At 40.7% G+C, this 13,444-nt stretch overlaps 1 long non-coding RNA gene across 1 annotated transcript; it reads right to left on the bottom strand.

Moving 5' to 3' along the window:
• Positions 1 to 804: 804 nt before the first annotated feature.
• On the bottom strand, positions 805 to 12,533 carry LOC117515164. Its single transcript, XR_004562088.1, has 3 exons — positions 12,459 to 12,533; positions 8,829 to 8,835; positions 805 to 831 (listed from the first exon to the last, which is right to left on the bottom strand). It is a non-coding gene; the product is annotated as an uncharacterized LOC117515164 (long non-coding RNA).
• Positions 12,534 to 13,444: the final 911 nt, after the last annotated feature.

Below are 13,444 nucleotides of genomic sequence, written 5' to 3'. Positions count from 1 at the left end.
TCCCAGATTTTTCAATTACAGCGGCACATCAGATGTGGGTGTAGATGACGCGGTATGGAGGGTTGTCCAGACTGCGATCTACAGGTTTGGAAAGGTCCTGATGTCATGAGTTGATGAATCAATCTCAATATGCAGGACAAACTACATTTTTATTTTTAAAGGCTGACAAATATTTATTCCCACAGCCTAAATCGTGGGTCTGACTCCAGCTTTTGGAAAACACGTTCACACTTTGTCTCTTAACATGGCTGGTTGGTCAGTGACACTCAGCTCCCTGGTGTATTTTTGTCTTGGGGCCTCTCCCTCCGGCCTGATATGCAGTGACACCCCCTTATAAGTCAACCAGCCGTTCCAGGAAGTGACAGCTTGTGCAGTGGCTTGTTTTTCTGCAACACGGGCAGATGAGTAAAAGAGGGGAAAATAAAAGTCAACACGAAAAATGGTTTAGTTTAACAAACATCGAACATTCACCAACATTCATTCTTTCACTTAATTAGTGCTGTGAAATAAAAATTACTTTGTTGCAGAAAGTAAAACAAGCATTCATACACATATCAGCTGCAACTTTCATAATGTCTCAAACATGTCAAAAACTGGCTCATGATATTTCAAGTATACTGCCTATGAAACCCTTTAGGCTTTTACAAATTTGACATCAAAATAATTATTTTTATTAATTTTTATATAAAAATGTGTTCAAATGTTCATTCAAAGCCAAAAAAGGGCAATGCTATTATCTAAATTAAATACAAATAATATAGAAACCCAGTTTGAACAATAATATTTTGAAGGTAAATGCTGTAAAAATAATTACACACACACACACACACACTTATATCCCCAGGTACCTACAAATATGGACACAGCTTGGCATAATTTGCACAAGTTGCCACTATTTCTGTGCAAATATGATTGGCTGAGGATGAAATTTTGAAGCATTCACTCATACATGAGCAGCAACAGCCTTGGTGGCTATCAAACACAGGGTTTTTTGTTTTTTTAAATGTAACATACCAGCTCATTTCAAGCTACATATGAGGTTTGGCTGAAGAGTTCTGCCTCCTATGAAATAACTTTAAAACCACATTTAGTGAAATGGAGAGAAAGTGAAGAAGACATTCATACAAAATCCTTTCTGTAGGGTTGTGAGAACGTGAGCTATTTGAGTTAAAGAATTTTATTCTCCCTCTCATCCTTTCTGCAGGGTTGTGTGGAGGTATGTGTTATATCACTTTTAGAATAAAATCAATTATAAAATGATTTATTTCTGTATGGAATTGTCTCTCTCTCTTGCTGCCACACTTTGCTTGACTGTATTTTTGGTCCCCCTTTTCTTACATGGCTAAAGTCATATAAAATCTTTTCCATGGGGTTGTGTGAAAGTATGACTGCTTTATTTGATTTTTACATCAAAACTACTGTGAAACAGTCAGAAAGTAAGTGTTTTTAATTCTCTAATTTAGTACGTCTCTAGAATCAATCTGTCTCTCTCACTGACAAGCACACCTGCTCCTAATCCACCATCAAGCCAGCATTCACTGACATCCAGCAGGTGGCAGATAACCCTATAGGATAACACAAGGCAAAATAAAAATGCTGTTTGGATTGATGACACATTATGGCTCCTCAGACATTAATACTTTGTCCTTTTAATTTGCTGCTGACAATAAATGGGCAGCAATATGGTTTCATGCCAAGAAAGTGCACTACAGATGCAATGTTTGCCCTGAGAATACTGAGTGAGAGTACAGAGAAGGCCAGAAGGAGTTACATTGTGTGCTAGTTGATTTAGAGAAAGCTTATGACAGGGTGCCAAGAGTTGTGGCATTGTATGAGGAATTCTAGAGTGGCAGAGAAGTATGTGAGGACATGTACAAGAATAGTGCGACAGCAGTGATACACACAGTAGGAATGACAGACTCATTCAAGGTGGAGGTGGGATTCCACTAAGAATCAGCTCTGAGTCCTTTCTTGTTTGCAATGGTGATGGACAGGTTAATGGATGAGATCAGACAGGAGTCTCCATGGACTATAATGTTTGCAGATGACATTGTAACCTCTAGTGAGAGTAGCGAGCAGGCTGAGTCTAGCCTGGAAAGGTAGAGAATGCTCTGGAGAGCAGAGGAATGCAAGTCAGTAGGCGCAAAGACTGAATACGTGTGTGAATGAGAGGGAGCCCGGTGGAATAGTGCAGTTACAAGGAGTAGAGGTGGTGAAAGTAGATGATCTTAAATACTTGGAGTCAACTATCCAAAGTAATGGAGAGTGTGGTAGAGAGGTGAAGAAGACAGTGCAGGTAGGGTGGAGAAAGGTGGAAGGAGTGATTTGTGACTGAAGAATATCTGCAAGAGTGAAGGAGAAAGTCTACAAGACAGTAGCGAGACCAGCTATCAATCAATCAATTTTTTTATATATATAGCGCCAAAATCACAACAAACAGTTGCCCCAAGGCGCTTTATATTGTAAGGCAAGGCCATACAATAATTATGTAAAACCCCAACGGTCAAAACGACCCCCTGTGAGCAAGCACTTGGCTACAGTGGGAAGGAAAAACTCCCTTTTAACAGGAAGAAACCTCCAGCAGAACCAGGCTCAGGGAGGGGCAGTCTTCTGCTGGGACTGGTTGGGGCTGAGGGAGAGAACCAGGAAAAAAGACATGCTGTGGAGGGGAGCAGAGATCGATCACTAATGATTAAATGCAGAGTGGTGCATACAGAGCAAAAAGAGAAGAAACAGTGCATCATGGGAACCCCCCAGCAGTCTACGTCTATAGCAGCATAACTAAGGGATGGCTCAGGGTCACCTGATCCAGCCCTAACTATAAGCTTTAGCAAAAGGAAAGTTTTAAGCCTAATCTTAAAAGTAGAGAGGGTGTCTGTCTCCCTGATCTGAATTGGGAGCTGGTTCCAGAGGAGAGGAGCCTGAAAGCTGAAGGCTCTGCCTCCCATTCTACTGTTACAATCCCTACGAACTACAAGTAAGCCTGCAGTCTGAGAGCGAAGCGCTCTATTGGGGTGATATGGTACTACAAGGTCCCTAAGATAAGATGGGACCTGATTATTCAAAACCTTATAAGTAAGAAGAAGAATTTTAAATTCTATTCTAGAATTAACAGGAAGCCAATGAAGAGAGGCCAATATGGGTGAGATATGCTCTCTCCTTCTAGTCCCCGTCAGTACTCTAGCTGCAGCATTTTGAATTAACTGAAGGCTTTTTAGGGAACTTTTAGGACAACCTGATAATAATGAATTACAATAGTCCAGCCTAGAGGAAATAAATGCATGAATTAGTTTTTCAGCATCACTCTGAGACAAGACCTTTCTGATTTTAGAGATATTGCATAAATGCAAAAAAGCAGTCCTACATATTTGTTTAATATGCGCTTTGAATGACATATCCTGATCAAAAATGACTCCAAGATTTCTCACAGTATTACTAGAGGTCAGGGTAATGCCATCCAGAGTAAGGATCTGGTTAGACACCATGTTTCTAAGATTTGTGGGGCCAAGTACAATAACTTCAGTTTTATCTGAGTTTAAAAGCAGGAAATTAGAGGTCATCCATGTCTTTATGTCTGTAAGACAATCCTGCAGTTTAGCTAATTGGTGTGTGTCCTCTGGCTTCATGGATAGATAAAGCTGGGTATCATCTGCGTAACAATGAAAATTTAAGCAATACCGTCTAATAATACTGCCTAAGGGAAGCATGTATAAAGTGAATAAAATTGGTCCTAGCACAGAACCTTGTGGAACTCCATAATTAACTTTAGTCTGTGAAGAAGATTCCCCATTTACATGAACAAATTGTAATCTATTAGACAAATATTTTTCAAACCACCGCAGCGCAGTGCCTTTAATACCTATGGCATGCTCTAATCTCTGTAATAAAATTTTATGGTCAACAGTATCAAAGCAGCACTGAGGTCTAACAGAACAAGCACAGAGATGAGTCCACTGTCCGAGGCCATAAGAAGATCATTTGTAACCTTCACTAATGCTGTTTCTGTACTATGATGAATTCTAAAACCTGACTGAAACTCTTCAAATAGACCATTCCTCAGCAGATGATCAGTTAGCTGTTTTACAACTACCCTTTCAAGAATTTTTGAGAGAAAAGGAAGGTTGGAGATTGGCCTATAATTAGCTAAGATAGCTGGGTCAAGTGATGGCTTTTTAAGTAATGGTTTAATTACTGCCACCTTAAAAGCCTGTGGTACATAGCCAACTAACAAAGATAGATTGATCATATTTAAGATCGAAGCATTAAATAATGGTAGGGCTTCCTTGAGCAGCCTGGTAGGAATGGGGTCTAATAAACATGTTGATGGTTTGGATGAAGTAACTAATGAAAATAACTCAGACAGAACAATCGGAGAGAAAGAGTCTAACCAAATACCGGCATCACTGAAAGCAGCCAAAGATAACGATATGTCTTTGGGATGGTTATGAGTAATTTTTTCTCTAATAGTTAAAATTTTGTTAGCAAAGAAAGTCATGAAGTCATTACTAGTTAAAGTTAATGGAATACTCAGCTCAATAGAGCTCTGACTCTTTGTCAGCCTGGCTACAGTGCTGAAAAGAAACCTGGGGTTGTTCTTATTTTCTTCAATTAGTGATGAGTAGAAAGATGTCCTAGCTTTACGGAGGGGCTTTTTTATAGAGCAACAGACTCTTTTTCCAGGCTAAGTGAAGATCTTCTAAATTAGTGAGACGCCATTTCCCCTCCAACTTACGGGTTATCTGCTTTAAGCTACGAGTTTGTGAGTTATACCACGGAGTCAGACACTTCTGATTTAAAGCTCTCTTTTTCAGAGGAGCTACAGCATCCAAAGTTGTCTTCAATGAGGATTGTAAAACTATTGACGAGATACTCTATCTCCCTTACAGAGTTTAGGTAGGCTACTCTGCACTGTGTTGGTATATGGCATTAGAGAACATAAAGAAGGAATCATATCCTTAAACCTAGTTACAGCGCTTTCTGAAAGACTTCTAGTGTAATGAAACTTATTCCCCACTGCTGGGTAGTCCATCAGAGTAAATGTAATGTTATTAAGAAATGATCAGACAGAAGGGAGTTTTCAGGGAATACTGTTAAGTCTTCTATTTCCATACCATAAGTCAGAACAAGATCTAAGATATGATTAAAGTGGTGGGTGGACTCATTTACTTTTGAGCAAAGCCAATAGAGTCTAATAATAGATTAAATGCAGTGTTGAGGCTGTCATTCTCAGCATCTGTGTGGATGTTAAAATCGCCCACTATAATTATCTTATCTGAGCTAAGCACTAAGTCAGCAAAAGGTCTGAAAATTCACAGAGAAACTCACAGTAACGACCAGGTGGACGATAGATAATAACAAATAAAACTGGTTTTTGGGACTTCCAATTTGGATGGACAAGACTAAGAGACAAGCTTTCAAATGAATTAAAGCTCTGTCTGGGTTTTTGATTAATTAATAAGTTGGAATGGAAGATTGCTGCTAATCCTCCGCCTCGGCCCGTGCTACGAGCGTTCTGACAGTTAGTGTGACTCGGGGGTGTTGACTCATTTAAACTAACATATTCATCCTGCTGTAACCAGGTTTCTGTTAGGCAGAATAAATCAATATGTTGATCAATTATTATATCATTTACCAACAGGGACTTAGAAGAGAGAGACCTAATGTTTAATAGACCACATTTAACTGTTTTAGTCTGTGGTGCAGTTGAAGGTGCTATATTATTTTTTCTTTTTGAATTTTTATGCTTAAATAGATTTTTGCTGGTTATTGGTGGTCTGGGAGCAGGCACCGTCTCTACGGGGATGGGGTAATGAGCTATGTTGGACAGCTCATGGCCCAGTCACACGACGATTCCTGAACAAAGGGAAAAAGTAAAAAAACGTCACAATTCGTTGAGAAAAGGTGGACGAAAGAGCTTTTATCACCTAACAGTCTGCGAAGCAAGAGCGCAAAAGGGACGAAAGAGGAACTTAACAAAACCGAAGCTCACGATCTCGACAAAATGCGCTTGGAGCCACAGCTGAAGCAGTGTGTGTCTGCTCCAGCACTAGGCGCTGGAACGGAGCTCATAGCACCTGAGTCCTGGAGAAACTGCAAACAGAATCTGTTGAGATCTGTGTGCACGTCGATGGACCACCTGCTCTGGTTCCTTGTCCAGAACAAAAGAGGGACCATCTCCATCATCATCAGAATCCACACTGTCTGTGGACACTCTGCGCGCTCCATCGTGCTCCAATTAAAAAAAAAAAAAGTGTGCCGTGGTCACTGCTGTATCACAGTATTATGTTCTAAGCCATATATATTGATTTATAACAGAAAACTGTCAAAAGGGAGAATAAATATAAATATAAGTGTAAAGATGATTGAATATATCAGAGCAGTAATTAATCAGTGCGTGTGAACGCGCGCATTGACTCACGTGCGGTTATTTCCAGCAGTTGATCACTGATCCACAACGTGAATTCTTCCTTCCAGAACAGCTCTTTATATAATCATTTTAATAATCTACCCGTTGCCACATGTACAGAAGGACTGGATTATCATTCCTACACTCATATTGTTATATTTAATACAAAATAATAAGCGCACGGAGCAGCTCCTACTGAAGCTGATGCTGCATTCAAGTACCGTCGGAAATTACACAACTTTTTCGTTGTTTCAAATTCAACAGTTGCTTGTGGCAAAATAATTAATTATATCCACACAAAGATTAATTCTGGCCTATGTAAGGTGTCTGAGCCCAATGAAGCTGCCCCCCCCCCCCCCCCCCCCACATACAGATAAAAAATCCAAGCAAGCAGGCTGAGTTTGCCCCGTAATTTCCGATGGTACATGAACGCAGCAGCAGCAGCCTCAGCGCTCACAAACCGGCTTCTGCGCTGTGTGAAAACGTTCAGCTGCTCCAACGAAGTCAAATTAAACAATAACGTTACAAAAACTACACAAGTGATTAAAAAACGCCAAGAACGACAGCAAAACGAAACATAGACGAACTGAGGTTTTCGTTGCCCTTCGTTCAAATTTTTCAACAGTTTAAAAATCCTGACGAAGCTCCAGCTGCAGCAACGAAGCTGCGTGAAGGTTAAACGATGCCAACGACAGTCAACGAAAGTCCAGATTTCTTGTTTCGTCAGGGCTTCGTCACCCTTCGTTAAGTGCCATGTGACTGGGCCATTAGAGACTGCAGCACTAAAAAAAAACGACAGGAGGCAGAGCTGAACATGTTGTGATTCTCTTTGGGAGTGATGAGAGTGGACAGGATTAGGAATGAACATATCAGAAGGACAGCTCAGGTGGGACAGTTTGGAGACAAAGAAGGGGAGGCGAGGTTGAGATGGGTTGAATTAGGGCTGAAATGATTAGTAGAGTAACTCGAATAATTTGAGTACAAAAAATGTTTGAGGCAAATTCTGTGCCTCGAAGCTCCGTTTAATGTTGTAGTACATATGCCAGGCCTGTGTGTGGTGCTGTACCATCCCCAGAAAAAAAACAAAAAACAGAAGAGGACTAGAGCATGCACATAAGCCGTGTAAGAGCTAATCAATGTAGTACCAAAAGCTACAGCTTTCCAACACAACACACAGAATAACATAAAGCCTCTTAAGAGAAAGAGGGTCACACTGATCATCTGAAATAGACTGACTGCTCATTTAAAGTGAAGCAAGTGTGTTTGTGTATTTTAAAAAAAAAAAACACACGGTTTGGTCCACTGGCTGCACTCTGCTCTACATGCACTTTAAGTCTTAATGTGGCTTTTGTGGAAACTATGCACTCCAGAGCCCAGTTTTTCACAGGCTGTGCTCACATTCACGTGCAGCCTGGCTGACTGAGGATTACACCGACCGCCTGCACTTACAGTGCGGTGTCAGGGGAGTGCTGAGCTCCTGACACTGGGAAAGATCCAAAACTTGTAAAGATGTGAAAAAATAAATAATTCCCCAGGAAACAGAAAGGGATACACTAAATTTGACAATCTGCATGATGGTGCAGCGACATTGTGCCAATGCTTATAGAGAGCCCTGGTCTACTGATGTTGTTTAAAAAGGCAAAAGTACTTTTTACCCCATTACTTGATTAATCAATTAAAAAAAAAAACTTCTAGAATACTCTATTTCAAAAATATTCTGTAGCAGCAGCCCAAGTCTGGATATGTGCAGAGGAGGGACCCAGGGTATATAGGGAGAAGGATGCTGAGAATGGAGCCACCAGGCAGGAGGAGCAGGGGGAGGCCAAAGAGGAGGTTTATGGATGTGCTGAGAGAGGACATGCAGGTGGTTGTTGTGACAGAGGAAGATACAGAGGACAGGGTGAGATGGAGACGATTTATCTGCTGTGGTTTCCCCTAAAGGGAGCAGCCGAAAAGAGAGGGAGGCTCCTCAAACTTCATTGCATTTGTCCTTTTTTGTTGTTGAGTCACAACATTATAACATTTATGTTTGAGTTATCGTGTTTTTAACAAACAGCCTGTTCAGGATGTGACGTTCTGCTGGATTTTGTTTTCATGCCCTTTTGCCACATTTTTGCTTCTTTGTAGGCTTATTCTCTTGTTGGGTGTTTTTTTTCCTGCTCCTGTCTCTCTTGTTTCTATCTCCTGTTTCTTGGTGGTGGGTGCTTCCCTCTCCCTAGCCACACCCTCATTTTCTGTTCTGGTGTGTTCCACGCACACCTGCTCCCCAATCTGCACCTCATCACTTGGGTGTTAAGATCCTCTTTTTGCCTTTGTTTCCTCGCCAGACTGATGCGCTCTATGTCTTCTCTCCAGCCCCTCCATTTCTTGTCTTGACCTGCTTGCCACCCGTGTTCTTCGACCCCTTGCTTGTATCCTCGACCACACACCTTCCTCATGTTCTTGCTTTTGTTGGATTGCCTACCATGTACCAGACCCCGTTTTTCGCCCAAGTAAACGGCTTTACCTACTGAGCCTTGAGTCCGAGTCCAGCATTTGCATCCTGCCACAACCGTTCAGTCGTGATACAGCCTAGGCTTTTCCAAAGCCTAGGAACAAGTTTTGCATGCAACATGACGGGCCTGTTACACCAACTCTTTGTACAAGTTGCGCAATGAACGTGAAATTATTTTGCCTGAAAGACAAAAAATTTGAATGTGAATCTCCTTGCGTCTGGCCAATACCAGAAATGAAAGGGTCGAGAGCTGGACCTGAAGATTCAAATATACTTTTTGAGAAGGGTCACATACTCTAGATTAAGAGAACCTTCAAATTTTTGAAACAAATGTAGTTTTATTGGCAGGGATCATTCAGGTCGCCCACCCTTAATGTCTTTCTAATCTCTGTCAAACGTAAACGTGACCCCTGTTCAATAATTATTTCGTCTCAAAACATAGTCAAACATGATTTGCTAAATTCCTGCACCTCTAACCCACTGAGCTAAAACACAGATCAAAGTTCCGAGTGACGTTCACACTCGCAAGTTGTAATCAACATACCATAAGTGCACTCTTTCGTGACTACTTGCCTCAAATGAGTATAAATAAAGCATAAGCACGGCAACATTTTGCCTCTAGAAAGCCGCAGAGTGAGAACAGAAGTAAAAACAACACAAGGTCGGTTTGGATGTAAACCCAATTCTAAGAAAGAAAACTATTATATTATTCATGAGCAACGTGAGTGAAAGTTTATCCTGCTACCAAGATGAGATGAAGCGTCTTCTCACCTGACTGGATTTCAAGTATCTGGGGACTTGAACCCACTTGCTACATGCAGGATCAACCTGAAGATATGAAAGCACCGGTTTCAACTGAACGTTGAGGCAAGCAAGCAAAGAAACCCGAAGTGCAGATGGTGTGGGTTTTTTTTGTACCTGTCCATTTTTCATCAGTATCCTTGCTGCCACATTTCAGGGTTTAACAGGTCGGATGGTTGAAAGATGTAGTTTCCACTGTGGGATAAAGTTACGTAATAGTAACTCATCTCCTTGGAAGCAGAGGTGGACTCAGTGGAAAAAAATAGTTTTAAATAATACCTTGTTGTTTATCTGTGGATTATAGGACTCGTGCAGCATTTCTGCACAGGTAAAAATCTTCAGTAAGTCCATAAACCACTAATTACCTCTCAGGAGCTTGGTGGCACGATAATGGGCTAGCAATGTGCAAAGCATGATGGGAAAAGGATGATATCAGAGCAGTCGTAAGAAGTTAAAAACAAACAAATGATTATGTTTCAGTCTAACAGAACTTGCCTCGGGCAGAGTTTTATGCTGCCGCCATTGTTGGTAATGTTAGCACCGTTCACGCGGACGATCATCCTGTATGGTTGCCTCATGACAGGATAGAAATGCGCATTGATTGACTGATAGATAAGAAATTAACAACACTACTAACACATAAGTGTCATATAAGTGTCAAACAGTTTTCCAAATATTTACCTGGTACAATAAACATAAAATTCACCGCAATGTCATGCATTACAGGTTAAACAGCAGGATATCAATAGGTTAGGAATGTGACTACTTCACCGGGATCAATTGAAATGCGCATTGAAGAACAGGAAAACAATAATGGTGGACGGCAGCAAAGATACTGTAATGTCACAAATGCATGAATCAACAAACTGCTTGCCAAAAAGTAAAAACGTTATTGCTAACAAAGGGCTAGCAACAAAACACGTAACCCAACAGGACAACTCGCTACCCTACTACTGATACGAGAGCCACTGTCTACTTACGAACCATTATTCAAAGGATTTTCTTTCTCCAAGGATCAGACACTTTGCTAACTTGCGATGGTGTCCAACTTAAATATTCTTCACACTGGGGTCAGAGGAAGGACTGACCCATTAAAAAACATACACACCATTTCTCAGGACAAAGGCCCACTGGTGACATCTGTCAATGTCTCACCCAAAACTACCAATAAATAAAATGTGGTTTGGCAACAATTATTTACATGCCATTACGTCTCCAAAGATTCTTGACGCTGTCAGTTGTGCATCCGTTCAGTAGAACATCAGTCGTGGTCCACTTACAGACCGAGTCACGTTTTGATGCTACACAAAACTTTCAGAAGTGAATGAAGTTGTTGGAAGATTACAGAAGTGGGTGCAATTTTGGGATGTTAGGCCATATCAGAAGCATTACACAAATTTCAAGACTGTTTATTTCAGAGAAATGAAACCTTCATGCTAAACATCAGACTTGGGTCCGATCCCAAAACTCTCCCCTCGTCCTTTCCCTGCATTTTGCACATTCATGTGAGTCTGACCTAAGGTATGGAGTCTATACCTATTGGGGTGCCGGGGGAAAAAAAAAAAATTCACGTCCAAATCGCGATTCTTATTTATTAAGATTCTGAATCGATCAAAATATCCATGAATTGATTTTTAAAACATTTTCTTGCTTACTCTCTGCGGTACTGTTTGTCAGGCAACGGCCTTCGTACTACAGCGTCCCCATGAGGGGAGGGTCCGGTGTGCTTCAAACATTCGTGAGCTGCAGCTTAGCATGGCGGACGAAGAGCTAATTCAGCCAGCAGCGTCTTTGCTGAAGGCAAATGTTTGAGTGCATTTTAGATTTTATTATTTGCTGCGTAAGAAGGAGCTTGACATGACTTATGCAGTGTGCAAAATCTTCAACATGAAAGTCAAGTACTTCGGAAACACTTCAAATCCGCAAGCCCATATGTGACGCCAACACCCAGAGCTAAAAGAAGTGGAGCAGTGGTCTCTGCCGACTACTGACCAGTGCACACTCCATCACTTCGCTAAGCAGCTAGCCAACTCTGAACGAGCAAAGCAGATAAGTAAATTTACATCTTTAGAATCACTTGATTAACCTTGTAAAGCTGCGTTTTTTTTAAACAAACATTTTTTAAGTAATAGAACTATTTCTCAGAGCTCTATCAATCGAAAATCGATTCTGTATCGAATCGTCACCTTCAAGAATTGGAATCAAATTGAACCGTGAGTTGTTGTAAGATTCACATCCCTAATAACTACAGCCTACACTATGGTATAGTATATACTATACTACAGTATAGTGTATATACTATAGATGGACTGTCTCTGGAACTCTGCCTTTCCGGCGGACCCTTGGGTACAGCTGGAATGGCTGTTCAAGAGAAGAGGTACTTGGAGAGATTCCGAAGACGTGTACTACTTGTATCATGAGGGAACATCAATGGCAACATTATGGTCATGTGGTGCTTTTCTCTGTGCATTATCCAGTGCACAAGTCTCTCATTACTGAGGATCCCAGCAACTAGAAAAGGCCAATTTGACAACCACGTGCCACTTAGATGTTTCAGATATTGTAGACTGTTATGTTTTGGAAGTGTAGATGGGCCAAATGTGTGGCTGGATGGACGCCAACCAGCACCCACAGCAGTTATGTAGTTGTGGTGGATGTAGCAATGTGTTGCACCTGTATATATTCCCAGAACTGAACCAACTTGACTAAACTCTGGAAAATATGGTGTATATATATATTTTATACACATATATAGACACACAACCACACACACTCCTGTGCAATGTTTTAGGCACATGTAATGCATCACAAAAGCATTAAAAATTGAATGAATAATTTTAATGATAATCAATATGAAAACTGGGTTTTTATTTACATGCGATTTTTTTTTGGTATAAGTTGCAAGATCTCAAAATTATTTATGTTTTTTTTTTTTTAAATGTGACTTAAAGTAATTCTGTTTGACAATCATTTTAATATTGTACAATCACGTGCAACTGAGTTTGTGTGGTATTCTATTGACACTTACAAAAAATAGCCCGCGATAGGTGAAATCTGTGAAGTAGTCTGCGTTATTTTTTACAATTATTATAGATGTTTTAAGGCTGTAAAACCCCGCACTACACACATTTTCTCACTTTTCTCTCCTGTGTAAAACACTCAAAGTTCAAACCTTAGTAGAAAAATAAGACCAGTATTATAGAATGAAACCAAAGATCACAACCTGTTTTCAGGCCCAAACATTTGTTTGAGAAATAAAAATAGAATGTTTTCCTATAAATAATTATGATGGTTTTTAGAACTAAACAAATTTAATTTAATGATCAACCTACGAGGTTGGACATAAGAAATTATTAATAGTGACTGACCAGTATTCAAAGTTTCCTCTGATTGCACCTCTGCGTCCTGGTGCTGCTCTGCAGCGTGTTTTTTCCACTAAGAGACACTTCAGTGCAGGTGTCTTTTTCCGAGTGAAGAACACATTTATGGGTAGTTGTTGGCGCTCTTTTTTTCTTCTGGGCGAGAAGATTCTTATAAACAGACACACACAGAACACAATGCGCGTGCTCTTTTTTCGCTCACTGCCACCGGTGTTACCGTTGCGGGACGGAGTGCGGGACCCATTAAAGTCATTAAAAACATACAAACTTCTCTCAGTGACCACGGAGCTCTGCGGCTGGCGGTTACAGAGACCATGCAGCGCTGCTGAATTCTATCCTTGCGGGCTGCTGGAGCACTCTGCA

This window comes from Thalassophryne amazonica, chromosome 8 (assembly GCF_902500255.1).
Source record: "Thalassophryne amazonica chromosome 8, fThaAma1.1, whole genome shotgun sequence".
Classification (NCBI taxonomy): domain Eukaryota; kingdom Metazoa; phylum Chordata; class Actinopteri; order Batrachoidiformes; family Batrachoididae; genus Thalassophryne; species Thalassophryne amazonica.
The sequence above is the reverse complement of the archived record's forward strand: the minus strand, read 5'-3'. Positions and strand labels throughout refer to the sequence as shown.